The sequence below is a fragment of the Pogoniulus pusillus genome, chromosome 3 (genome assembly GCF_015220805.1).
Source record: "Pogoniulus pusillus isolate bPogPus1 chromosome 3, bPogPus1.pri, whole genome shotgun sequence".
Taxonomy (NCBI): Eukaryota; Metazoa; Chordata; class Aves; order Piciformes; family Lybiidae; genus Pogoniulus; species Pogoniulus pusillus.
In genome coordinates this window covers 1,550,524-1,564,312 of record NC_087266.1, presented here as the reverse complement: position 1 = coordinate 1,564,312, position 13,789 = coordinate 1,550,524, and the positions used below count along the sequence as shown (strand labels likewise).

Here is a 13,789-nt window from a genome sequence, read left to right as displayed (position 1 = left end):
GAGTGATTGGCATTGGAATGGGCTGCCCAGGGAGGTGGTGGAGTGGCTGTGGCTGGAGGTGTTGCAGCCAAGCCTGGCTGGGGCACTTAGTGCCATGGTCTGGTTGGTTGGGCAGGGCTGGGTGCTAGGTTGGGCTGGCTGAGCTTGGAGCTCTCCCAACCTGCCTGATTCTGTGACTCTTATGGAAGGAGCAACAAGAAGCTCTGACAAGAAGCTTCCTGCCTCTCCTGATCTGTGTTCCTGCAGGGTTCCTTTAATGACTGCAGTTCAGCAGGGCAAAGAGTTTGTGTGTGGGAGGGGTCCATGGCCCCCAGGTGCCTTGAAGAAGCTGAGGGTGAAGAGCAGGGGTGGAGGGGGTGGCAGAACTGCCCAGTTGAGTTGCATCAGCCACTGCCCACCTCTCACCATCCTTAAAGCGGTTGAATGGATGTGTTTTGAGAGGGCATTCATCTGGCTGGTGAGTCACTGCAGGCTCCTCTCTAGGCAGCCTTTATCCTCCTCCCAGACAAAAGAGGTGCAGAGTTTTTCTCCAGCGAGGAGGCTCCTTGAGAAGGGAAGTTTCCATGGAGACACTCACTTGACTTCAGCGATCTGGTTAGGGCTTGGTGGGCAGACAGCAGAGGGACACAAAAGCCCTGTCTGAGGGAGCAGCCAGGGTCGCTGCAGTGTTTTGTTTCCGACTGGATGCCTCTTTTGTCCCAGGGGCCTGCGTCTGCCAGGGAGCCAGGAGCGATGCCTGGAGAGAAGGCAGGCAGTGGGGAGAGGCTGAGGGAGCTGGGGGGGTGCAGCCTGCAGCAGAGAAGGCTCAGGGCAGAGCTGATTGCTGCCTGCAGCTGCCTGCAGGGAGGCTGTAGCCAGGTGGGGTTGGGCTCTGCTGCCAGGCAAGCAGCAAGAGAAGAAGGGGACAGAGTCTGAAGCTGTGCCAGGGCAGGTCTAGGCTGGATGTTGTTAGGAAGTTGCTGGCAGAGAGTGATTGGCATTGGAATGAGCTGCCCAGGGAGGTGGTGGAGTGGCTGTGGCTGGAGGTGTTGCAGCCAAGCCTGGCTGGGGCACTTAGTGCCATGGTCTGGTTGGTTGGGCAGGGCTGGGTGCTAGGTTGGGCTGGCTGAGCCTGGAGCTCTCTTCCAGCCTGCTTGGTTCTATTCTATGATCCGTAGCTCGGTCACACTCAGCAGGCAGCTTGTGGGCTCTCTGGCAGGTCCTTTCTCATGCCTGGAGCTGTGATGCCCTCTTCTGGCAGCTGCCACTCCGAGATTCCTTCCCTGTTGTCTCGCTCAGCTTTCGTGACCACTGTTTAGAAGCTGAGTTTTCTCTTTCTTTTGGAGGTTGGGTGTACCTTGAATAGAATCAGACAGCAATGAGCTCTGCCCTGAGCCTCCTCTGCTGCAGGCTGCACACCCCCAGCTCCCTCAGCCTCTCCTCACAGGGCTGTGCTCCAGGCCCCTCCCCAGCCTTGCTGCCCTGCTCCAAACACCTTCCAGCACCTCAACAGCTCTCTGCAATTCAGGAGCCCACAGCTGGACACAGCACTGCAGGGGTGGCCTGAGCAGTGCTGAGCACAGGGGCACAAGAACCTCCCTTGTCCTGCTGCCCACACTGCTCCTGAGCCAGCCCAGGATGCCATTGGCTCTGCTGCCCACCTGGGCACTGCTGCCTCAGCTTCAGCTCCTCTCTCCCAGCACCCCCAGGGCCCTCTCTGCCTGGCTGCTCTCAGCCACTCTGGCCCCAGCCTGCAGTGCTGCTTGGGGTTGTTGTGCCCAAAGAGCAGAACCCTGCCCTTGGCCTTCTTCAGTCTCATCCCCTTGGCCTCTGCCCACCCATCCAGCCTGGCCAGGTCCCTCTGCAGGGCTCTGCTACCCTCCAACAGCTCCACAGCTGCTCCTAGCTTGACTCTCCTGGGTTCATCACCACCCCCTGATTCCTAGCAGGAAGGAACACAATGCCCTCATTTCCCAAAGCACAGCCACAGATAGGGAAGGAGAAGGGCAAGGAGCAGCCCTCCCTTTCCACAGAACTGTGTCACTGCTCCACGGTGCCAGCTTGGGTGACCCAGTTGCTGCAGCACAGGCTGCAGGAGGCAGAGAGGCTTTGGCTGCTGCCTGCTTTGAAGTCTGATGTGCAGCTCCTGTGGTTGCCCTTCAGCCACCCCTCAGGACTGGTGATTGGGGCTGGTTCCCCACAGCTGGGTTGCAGAGTGACTCTGACTGGTCCCTCCTCATTGCCTGTCTGAGAGATGTGGTTTATGGTCCCAGAATGGTGGTGGTGGGAAGGGACCTCCGAGGATGCTCTAGTCCAGGTTCAGGCTTCCCTGGAGGCTTGTGAGCACCACACACAAACTGCTCCTCCTCCTTTGCTTGGTGCCTTGGGAAGGGACCTCTGAGGATGCCCTAATTCAGGCTCTGGCTTCTCTGGAGGCTTGTGAGCACCACACACTAACTGCTGCTCCTCCTTTGCTTGGTGCCTTGGGAAGGGACCTCTGAGGATGCCCTAATTCAGGCTCTGGCTTCTCTGGAGGCTTGTGAGCACCACACACTAACTGCTGCTCCTCCTTTGCTTGGTGCCTTGGGAAGGGACCTCTGAGGATGCTCTAGTCCAGGTTCAGGCTTCCCTGGAGGCTTGTGAGCATCACACACAAACTGCTGCTCCTCCTTTGCTTGGTGCCTTGGGAAGGGACCTCTGGGGTGGCTCTAGTCCAGGTTCAGGCTCTGGCTTCCCTGGAAGCTTGTGGGCACCACACACCAACTGCTGCTCCTCTTTTGCTTGGTGTCTTTGTGCCACACTGAGTATTCCTGCACCAGCAATTTGAGGGGCTGATACCCTCCCTGGTTATTGGTTTTTCAGAGCCAAAAGAGCTCAAGAGATGGAGAGGGAGACCTTCAGTGCAGCCTCATCCCCTGAGGCTCAGTGTGACCATGGCTGTCAGCATCTTTGTACTTGGACATGCCACACACTGCAAGTCTGGTGACATCTTTGCTTTGTTATGATGGGAAAGTGGAACAGGTTGGAGCCAGTCCAGAGGAGGCCACCAAGATGCTGAGAGGGCTGCAGCAGCTCTGCTCTGAGCACAGGCTGAGAGAGTTGGGGCTGTGCAGCCTGGAGAGGAGAAGGCATGGAGGAGACCTTGGAGTGGCCTTCCAGGATCTGAAGGGGGCTACAGGAGGGCTGAGGAGGGACTATTGACAGGGCCTGGGGATGACAGGAGGAGGAGGAATGGGTTTAAAGTGGCAGAGGGGAGATTGGAAGTGGAGGTTAGGATGAAGTTGTTTGCAGTGAGGGTGGTGAGACACTGGCACAGGTTGAGGGTGGTGAGACACTGGCACAGGTTGCTCAGGGAGGTTGTGGAGCACAGAATCACCCAATGTGATCAAAGATCACATTGGGTGATTCTGTGCTCCACAACCTCCCTGGAGATGTTCAAGGCCAGGTTGGATGAGACCTTGAGCAACCTGTTCTAGTGGGAGGTGTCCCTGCCTATGGCACAGGGGGGTTGGAACTGGCTGATCCTTCAGGTCTCTTCCAACCTCAACCATTCTATGATCTTTCAGGCCTCTTCCATCTCAATCCATTCTGTGATTCTTTCCTCATCCCACTCCCTGTGCTTCCACCAGCTGCCACTTCTGCTTTTCAGGGTGAGGGATGCCACAGGATGTTAGGGGCTGGAAGGGACCCAAGGAGATCATCATGTCCAACCCCCAGCACTTGCTGCAAAAGGTAGGCACACCTCCCTCAGGGCTGTGGGATCTGTGCCAGCCCATTGGACACTGGATCTGTGCCAGCCCATTGGACACTGGAATGGGCTGCCCGGGGAGGTGGTGGAGTCGCCGTCCCTGGAGCTGTTCAAGGCAGGACTGGACGTGGCACTTGGTGCCATGGTCTGGCCTTGAGCTCTGTGGTAAAGGGTTGGACTTGATGATCTGTGAGGTCTCTTCCAACCCTGATAATAATGTGATACTGTGATACTGCTGTCCTCCAGGGCTGAAGTCTGGGTCATTTCAGGCCACCTCTTCTCCCCCCCTGCCTGTCTTATCACTCTTGCAAAGGCCAAAGCCATAACTGGTGCAATTTCTGTCGTTAATCTGACAGGGGACATGGTTAACCTGCACTCAGGGAGCTGCAGCAGCTCGTTGTGCAACCATATGGTGACAGGGGGACAAACCCAGCACAGCCCAGGGAGGGGGAGCACGCAGCAGCCCCTCTGTGCTGGTCAAGGCAGGGCACTGCAAGGGGACACATGTCCCAGTTTGGGCTTAGGCAGGGAGATGTCAAGGTCTGGAGCCCTCCATACAGGAAGGACATGGACCTGATGGAGCAGGTCCAGAGGAGGGGCATGAAAATGACCAAGGGGTTGGAGTAGCTCTGCTATGAGGACAGGCTGAGGGAGCTGGGGGTGTGCAGCCTGGAGAGGAGAAGGCTCAGGGGACACTAATAGTGACCTTCCAGTAGCTGAAGAGGGCTACTAGAATAGGATGGGGTAGAATAGGATTATAATAGAATAGACTAAGAGAGAATAGAGTAGGATAGGATTAGCATAGAGTAGGACAGGATTAGCATAGAGTAGGAAAGGAATAGAATAGAATAGGGTAGGATAGGATTAGAATAGGAATAGTATAGGATAGGATTAGAATAGAATAGGATTACAATAGGATAGGATAGGAATAGAATAGAATGGGATAGGATTATAACAGAATAGAATAGGGTAGAATAGAACAGGAATAGAATAGGATAAGGATAGAATAGGATTAGAATAGGATAGGATTACAATAGAATAGGATAAGATTACAATAGGATAGGATTAGAGTAGAACAGGATAGGATTATCATAGAACAGAATAGGGTTAGAATAGGATATGATAGAATAGCATAGGGATAGAATAGAATAGAATAGAATAGAATCAGGCAGGTTGGCAGAGAGCTCCAAGCTCAGCCAGCCCAACCTAGCACCCAGCCCTGCCCAACCAACCAGACCATGGCACTAAGTGCCCCAGCCAGGCTTGGCTGCAACACCTCCAGCCACAGCCACTCCACCACCTCCCTGGGCAGCCCATTCCAATGCCAATCACTCTCTCTGCCAGCAACTTCCTCACAACATCCAGCCTAGACCTGCCCTGCCACAGCTTCAGACTCTGTCCCCTTCTTCTCTTGCTGCTTGCCTGGCAGCAGAGCCCAACCCCACCTGGCTACAGCCTCCCTGCAGGCAGCAATGAGCTCTGCCCTGAGCCTCCTCTGCTGCAGGCTGTGGGTGGAGAGTAACTTGTTTACAAAGACCTGCAGGGACAGGACAAGGGGCAATGGCTTCAAACCAGAGCAGAGCAGATTTAGATTGGATGTCAGGAACAAGTTCTTTACTAGGAGGGTGGTGGAACACTGGCACAGGTTGCCCAGGGAGGTGGTTGAGGCCTCATTCCTGGAGATATGCAAGGTGAGGCTCTGAGTAACCTGATCTAGTTGAGGATGTCCTTGCTGACTGCAGGAGGGGTTGGACTGGATGATCTTTGGAGGTCTCTTCTGACCTAAACCATTCTATATGGCAACAAAGCACCCTCCATGTCTGGCATGCTGGGTGCTAGGTTGTGCTGGATGATCTTGGAGGTCTCTTCCAATTTGGTTGACTCTGTGATTCTGTGCCTGTCAGCTGGGCAAGGAGCCCATCCTTGCTCCTTGTTTGTGCCATTTCCACAGGTTTTATCTTCTCCTGACACAAAGGGTTCCAAAACTCACAGAAGTTCAAGGCTGCCTTGCCCTGCTGATGCACTCAGGATGAGTTTCTACAGTCCCTTCCAAGAGCTTGATTTATGGGTTTATAACCTCCAAGGCTGGGCTGAGAGGTGGCAGGGCTCCAGCAGATCCTTCCTTGCCTTCATTGCCAGCTGTCAGCAGGGCTAGGATGCTGGCTGGGACACCTGGTGAGATCAGCTGGTGAACTCTGAGCTCAAGCTATTGAAGTCAGAGCAGCCTCTGCCCAGCTGGTGAGACCTTTGTCAGGTGTTTGCAGAGCAAACTGCAGTGCTGAAGGCTTTGCATCTGTGTACCCCGAAGAAAGCAAATCCAGGGCATTGCTTTGGGTGAACTTAGGTGCTGAGGCAAAGCCTGGGTGGGGCACTTAGTGCCATGATCTGGTTGCTTGGCCAGGGCTGGGTGCTAGGTTGGGCTGGATGAGCTTGGAGGTCTCTTCCAAACTGCTTGGTTCTGTGATTTTAGGGCAGAGAACAGAGTATTTTGAGTTTCCTGTGCTTGTTAGGAGCTGGGGCAATGAGTGTGCTTTAAATCACCTTTCTAATGTGTTTTCAGGGCTCTTCCCTCCACTGCAGAGAGCTTTTCTTGGTGCTGGTATTTGAGAATGAATCATGGAATGGTCTGGGTTGGAAGGGACCTCCAAAGCTCATCCAGTCCAATCCCCACCCTGCAGTCAGCAGGGACAGCCTGAACTAGATCAGGTTGCCCAGAGCTCAGTCGAGCCTCACCTTGCATATCTCCAGGGATGGGTTCCCAACCACCTCCCTGAGCAACCAGTTCCAGTGTTCCACCACCCTCACAGCAAACAGCTTGTTGCTAACATCCACGATGATGTGGCTCAGCCCCATCCACTCATCCCCTGAGTAACTCTTGGAGTCCATCCATGCCATGAGGATGCAGCAGCTGGAAGAAAGGCAGCTCAGGCAAGGATGATGATGAAGCCTCTCCAGAAGGTGTTTTGGGGAGTGCTGACCTTGCTGCTTGTTTCAAAGGCAAACAGTGCTGTATCCAGCTGTGGGCTCCTAAATTCAAGAGAGATGTTGAGGTGCTGGAAGGTGTTTGGAGCAGGGCAGCAAGGCTGGGGAGGGGCCTGGAGCACAGCCCTGTGAGGAGAGGCTGAGGGAGCTGGGGGTGTGCAGCCTGCAGCAGAGGAGGCTCAGGGCAGAGCTGATTGCTGCCTGCAGCTGCCTGCAGGGAGGCTGTAGCCAGGTGGGGTTGGGCTCTGCTGCCAGGCAAGCAGCAAGAGAAGAAGGGGACAGAGTCTGAAGCTGTGGCAGGGCAGGTCTAGGCTGGATGTTGTTAGGAAGTTGCTGGCAGAGAGAGTGATTGGCATTGGAATGGGCTGCCCAGGGAGGTGGTGGAGTGGCTGTGGCTGGAGGTGTTGCAGCCAAGCCTGGCTGGGGCACTTAGTGCCATGGTCTGGTTGGTTGTGCAGGGCTGGGTGCTAGGTTGGGCTGGCTGAGCTTGGAGCTCTCTGCCAGCCTGGCTGATTCTATGATTCTCTGGGTGCTCCTCAGACCTGCTGTGCCACTGCCATGCAATGTTACCCCTGGGTGTGGACCTTCAGGACCTGAAAGGAGGTTGTGGAGAGGTTGGTGCTGGTCTCTCCTCACAGGTAATCAGTGATAGAAGAAGAGGGAATGGCCTCAAGCTGCCACTGGGCAGGTTTCGACTGGACGTTAGGAAACATTTTTTCCTAGCAAGAGTGGTCAGGCACTGGAATGGGCTGGGCAGGGAGGTGGTGGAGTTCCCAAGCCTGGATGTGTTTTAAAGTCCCTTGGCTGTGATTCTTGGGGCTATGGTTTAGGGTGCACCTTGCAGAGTAGGGTTCTGGGTTGGACCTGGTGATCCTGAGGGGCTTTGCCAACCTGAGTGTTTCTGTGGCTCTGTGATTTGCAAGATTACATTTGAAGAGGCCTTTAAGTTTCCCTTCCAGTCCCAAACAAAAAGCATGTTTTGAGTGCAGGAGCATTTGTCCAAGGAGTACTTTGTCAGACTCTCAGAGTCATAGAATGAGTCAGGGCTGGAAGGGAGCACAAGGAGCAGCCAGTGCCAACCCCCTGCCATGCCCAGGGACACCCTACCCTAGAGCAGGCTGCACACAGCCTCAGCCAGCCTGGCCTCAAACACCTCCAGCCATGGGGCCTCAACCACCTCCCTGGGCAACCCAGTCCAGCCTCTCACCACTCTCCTGCTCAACAACCTCCTCCTCACCTCCAGCCTCACTCTCCCCACCTCCACCTTTGCTCCATTCCCCCCACTCCTGACACTCCCTCACACCCTCCAAAGTCCCTCCCCAGCTTTTTTGTAGCCCCCTTCAGGTCCTGGAAGGCCACACTACTCCTTCCATCTGGTTCTCCATTCTGAGCCTGCCTGGGTCCTGCTGCATCCTCACTGCAAGCACATTGAGGTGCTGCAGTGGCTCCAGAGAAGGGCAACGATGCTGGTGAAGGGTCTGGAGAGCAGCAGCTGAGGGAACTGGGATCATTTAGTCTGGAGAAGAGGAGGCTGAGACAGCTGAAAGGAGGTTGGAGTGAAGCTGGTGCTGGTCTTTTCTACCAAGTACCAAGGGTTAGGACAAGAGGCATCATAGAATCATTGAACCAAGCAGGTTCTTGGAGTGCAGGTAGCAGGATGCAGAACCATAAAATCAAGCAGGTTGGAAGAGAGCTCCAGGCTCAGCCAGCCCAGCCTAGCACCCAGCCCTGCCCAACCAACCAGACCATGGCACTAAGTGCCCCAGCCAGGCTTGGCTGCAACACCTCCAGGCACAGCCACTCCACCACCTCCCTGGGCAGCCCATTCCAATGGGAAATCACTCTCTGTGAAGAAGGTTGCAGCAGGGGAGGAGATTTGGTGACCCTGAGGGGCTTTTCCAGCCAGATTGTTTCTGTGATGCTGTGACCTCAGCCTGGCCCCGTGGTGAAACTGGGCTGAACGAGGCCACAAATGTACAAGGGGGAGAAATCCACTGGATCTACTTAGGAGGTTAGAAGTGCAAGGAACCTGGCAAAGCTGCTGCTCCTGCTGCCTGCTTCTCACCAGTGCCATCAGCCCTCTTAACCTCACTGTCCCCTGCCCTGTCTGCAGGACTTCTGTCAACTGAGGTCGGATTTGATGATCTCTGGAGCTCACATCCAACCTCTGAGGTTCTGTAGTTCTGAGTCAGACCACCAACCAAGTTGTGTTTCTAGAGCCCCACAGAGTCCCAGGCCTCTTTAGCCCAGCCAGCTGAGCATTGGCTGGAAGAGGATCAGCAACAAGCCTCAGCTGCTGCTATTTTCATACCTTGCAGTCAGTCTCCTCCTTTGTTTAACATTCCCAAGGCAGATGATGCTATTTGGGGACCTGCTGCTAAGTAAGGATTAAGTCATTCTGCTTTTAAAGTTGAACTCTTAGGTGGTGCCTCCTGCTTACCATTATCATAGAATCAAACAGGTTGGAAGAGATCTTCAAGCTCATCCAGTCCAACCTATCCAATCAACCAGACCATGGCATTAAGTGCCTGATCCAGTCCTTTCTCCAGCACCTAATTCTGTGATTCTCAACTTGAGGTCCCTTCCAACCCTGACTGGTTCTATGGCTCTGTGATTCTATCCTTGAGGTCCCTTCCAACCCTGACTGCTTCTATGAGTCTATAATCATAGAATCAACCAGATTGGAAGAGATCTTCAAGCTCATCCAGTCCAACCTGTCCAATCAACTAGACCATGGCACTAAGTGCCTCATCCAGTCCTTTCTTCAACACCTAATTCTATGATTCTATCCTTGAGGTCCCTTCCAACCCTGACTGGTTCTATGTTTCTGTGTCTCTATGATTCTATCCTTGAGGTCACTTCCAACTCTGACTGGTTCTACGATTCTATGACTCTATGATTCTATCCTTGAGGTCCCTTCTAACCCTGACTGGTTCTATGAGTCTGTGATTCTCTCCTTGAGGTCACTTCCAACCCTGACTGCTTCTATGATTCTATCCTTGAGGTCCCTTCCAACCCTGACTGGTTCTATGGCTCTATGATTCTATCTTTGAGATCCCTGCCAACCCTGACTGGTTCTATGGCTCTATGATTCTATCTTTGAGATCCCTTCCAACCCTGACTGGTTCTATGACTCTATGATTCTATCTTTGAGGTCCCTTCCAACCCTGACTGGTTCTATGGCTCTATGATTCTATCCTTGAGGTCCCTCCCAACCCTGACTGGTTCTATGGCTCTATGATTCTATCTTTGAGGTCCCTTCCAACCCTGACTGGTTCTATGGCTCTATGATTCTATCCTTGAGGTTCCTCCCAACCCTGACTGGTTCTATGGCTCTATGATTCTATCCTTGAGGTCCCTTCCAACCCTGACTGGTTCTATGGCTCTATGATTCTATCCTTGAGGTCCCTTCCAACCCTGACTGGTTCTATGGCTCTATGATTCTATCCTTGAGGTCCCTCCCAACCCTGGCTGGTTCTATGGCTCTATGATTCTATCCTTGAGGTCCCTTCCAACCCTGACTGGTTCTATGGCTCTATGATTCTATCCTTGAGGTCCCTCCAACCCTGTCTGGTTCTATGGCTCTATGATTCTATCCTTGAGGTTCCTCCCAACCCTGACTGGTTCTATGGCTCTATGATTCTATCTTTGAGGTCCCTTCCAACCCTGACTGGTTCTATGGCTCTATGATTCTATCCTTGAGGTCCCTTCCAACCCTGACTGGTTCTATGGCTCTATGATTCTATCCTTGAGGTCCCTTCCAATTCTGACTGGTTCTGTGATTCTATCCTTGAGGTCCCTTCCAACCCTGACTGGTTCTATGGCTCTATGATTCTGTCCTTGAGGTCCCTTCCAACCCTGACTGGTTCTATGGCTCTATGATTCTATCCTTGAGGTCCCTCCCAACCCTGACTGGTTCTATGGCTCTATGATTCTATCTTTGAGGTCCCTTCCAACCCTGACTGGTTCTATGGCTCTATGATTCTATCCTTGAGGTCCCTCCCAACCCTGACTGGTTCTATGGCTCTATGATTCTATCCTTGAGGTCCCTTCCAACCCTGACTGGTTCTATGGCTCTATGATTCTATCTTTGAGGTCCCTTCCAACCCTGACTGGTTCTATGGCTCTATGATTCTATCTTTGAGGTCCCTTCCAACCCTGACTGGTTCTATGGCTCTATGATTCTATCTTTGAGGTCCCTTCCAACCCTGACTGGTTCTATGGCTCTATGATTCTATCCTTGAGGTCCCTTCTAACCCTGACTGGTTCTGTGATTCAGCTCTTCATCCAGCAAGAAAAATCCCACCCTGAGAGACCACAAGGATAGGAAAGAAACAAAACAAACCCCAAACTTTCCAGCAGTGGCATTTGAAAGAGCCCTCAGGGACTGGAGGGAAAGTTTCTTTAGCCTCTCATGCAGCCAAGAGCTTTTTAGGAGCAGGAGGAGCTGTGTGAGGCTGTGCAGGTTTCTAGCCTGAGGAACTTTACGGGGGGATTTTGCCTCTCTGGAAGTCCTGAGTGCCTTGGGAGTTACAAAATACATCCATTGTGCTGACCTGCCCCTTTCTTCCCCCCTCTCCTCCCCAAAGGAAGTTATGTCTCTAATAGGATTAAGGTACTAAAGCCCCAAAATCGCTGCAAAAATAAGTCAACTAAGCAGGTTTCGCCTCCAGGGTTGCTCAGCGATCTGCTGCGGTGGATTCCTGCCCGCAGCTCGCAGCTCTGGGAAACGCTTTCAGAGAGGATGCTCAGGAGCTTTTCATCCTGAGGATCAGCCGCAGCAGCTTTTGCCCCCGTCTTTGGGATGCTGCCACGGAGCCCAGCCTTTGGAGGCTGCGTTTTGCCGGGGCTGGGTGGGTGGGGATGGGATTTGAATGCCAGCCTGGCGTGAATGGGTGAAGGATGGAGCGAACCCAAGCTCACCCGTAGGTCTCCGCTGCCTCTTAGAGCCATGCGGTGAGCAGCTGCCTGCGTTCCACGAGGAGGTTTTCGCGTCTCCAGCCTTGGGACCCGAGTGGGTGAAGCTGTGCATGGTCCCTCCCACGGTGGGAGGGGACGGCTCCGGCAGCCTCTCTAACGCAGGGTGTCACACAGCGGTGCCACCATTCGGGTCCCGGAGTGTCACAAGCGAAGGACACAGCGAGCAAAGAACAGCCTGCCCATGTGTGTCCCGCTCGGGTAAGTTGCATCCTCTCTCCTTACGCTGCCCCATCGCTGGAGGTGTTTAAAGCCAGCCTGGATGAGGCTTTTGGGCAGCCTGGTCTAGGTCCATGGCAGGGAGGGGGGGGGTTGGAAGTAGATGATCCTTGTGGTCCCTTCCAACCCTGACTGATTCTAACTCTTAAAGATGCTCCTGCCTGGGTAAAATCCATCTCTGCCTGCTCTTTTCCTGCCTGCCTTAAAAGTTAGCACCGGGCAAGCCGGGCAGGATTTCTTCCACCTTCTCCTGGGCTCTGTTTTGCTTTGTTTCGTTTCGCTGTTTGTTTGGTGTGTTTGGGGGTCTCCTGCTGGTGTGGGCTTGGGGTTTGGGTTGGTTTTTGTCCTTCACCCTTCGGACTTTTCACTGTGTTGGTTGGGATGCGCCAGCGGGCGACTGCCCCAGCTCCTGCCCTCTCGGCTGCGGCGAGAAACAAAGCCCGAGCAAGAGCGAGAGAATGGGGAGAAGTGGGAACAAAAGGGGGTGATTTATGAGCAGAGAGGGGCTTCGGCTGGCTGGCTGGGGAGGAAAAAGGGGGGGTCTGTGCTGGGCGAGTTGCCTGCGAGCTGTGAGGAGGGGAGCTGAGATGCGAGCCGGGAGCGGTGGGGTCGCCGGAGCCGGGAGGGCGGTGGGAGGGAAGGGAGGGCGAGCGTTCTCCAGCGCTTGGGATAAAGGAGCTGTTTCCATAGTAAAAGGGAGAAAGGAGCCTCTCTCTTTCTTCCCCTGAGCTCCCCGAGCGTGTGAACGGGGAGGTCGACTCGGGAGCAAATAGCCCGTGAAAGGCTAACATCTGGGTACAGCTGTAAATAATCAGGACCTGGTTGGTTGCAAAGGCTCCACGGCTGGGAGCGACTCTCTGGGTCCAACTTGCTGGGAGCTGTGGTGGGTAATTCTTTGGCTCGCAGCTTGGCTCGCAGCTCAGAGCAAGGTTTGGCCCTTTGTTGCCCAGATACTTCCACAGTGTGTGAGGAATTCCACTTTCTATGATGAAAACTTCATTCTCCAGTCAGGGGAGTTCAGGCACTCACTGGTCTGGGTTGCTCAGAGAGGTGGTAGATGGACACATCCCATCTATTCCATCTAGGCTGGATGTTGTGAGGAAGTTCCTGGCAGAGAGAGTGATTGGCATTGGAATGGGCTGCCCAGGGAGGTGGTGGAGTGGCTGTGGCTGGAGGTGTTGCAGCCAAGCCTGGCTGGGGCACTGAGTGCCATGGTCTGGTTGGTTGGGCAGGGCTGGGTGCTAGGTTGGGCTGGCTGAGCTTGGAGCTCCCTTCCAACCTGGTTGATTGTATGATTCTATGATTCCAGGTTGCCCAGGGCTTTGATCTAGTTGAAGATGTCCCTGCTCACTGCAGGGGGGTTGGACTAGATGACCTTTAAAGGTCCCTTCCAATCCAAACCATGCTGTGAAGGGGAAAAGGATCTGGGGGTCCTGGTGGATGGGAGAGTGACCATGAGCCAGCAGTGTGCTCTGGTGGCCAAAAGGGCCAGTGCCATTCTGGGGTGGATTACAAGGGCTGTGGTTAGTAGGTGGACAAAGGCTCTCCTGCCTCTCTACTCTGCCCTGGTGAGGTCACATCTGGAATATTGTGTTCAGTTCTGGGCCACTCAGTTCAAGGACCTCAGAGAACTGCTTGGAAGAGTCCAGTGCAGAGGCACAGAAATGCTGAAGGCAGTGGAACAGCTCTGTTATGAGGAGAGCCTGAGGGAGCTGGGGCTGTGCTGCTGGGAGAGGAGGAGACTGAGAGGGGACCTCAGTCAAGTTCACAAAGATATGCAGGTGAGCACCAGGAGGCTGCAGCCAGGCTCTGCTGGGTTATGCCCAGTGCCAGGCCAAGGGGCACTGGGTGGAATTTCAGGCTTAGGAAGTTCCATGGGTGAGG

At 54.1% G+C, this 13,789-nt stretch overlaps 1 protein-coding gene across 4 annotated transcripts in view; it reads left to right on the top strand.

Annotated features, from left to right (window-relative positions):
* The first annotated feature begins 11,715 nt into the window (after positions 1-11,715).
* Positions 11,716-13,789, top strand: part of GDPD4 (glycerophosphodiester phosphodiesterase domain containing 4) — a 43,971-nt gene continuing 41,897 nt past the window's right edge. For all 4 annotated transcript variants that reach the window (XM_064168652.1, XM_064168644.1, XM_064168671.1 and 1 more), the window contains exon 1: positions 11,716-11,887. The gene's annotated coding sequence lies outside the window, so the exon portion shown is untranslated. The remainder of the gene's footprint in view (positions 11,888-13,789) is intronic.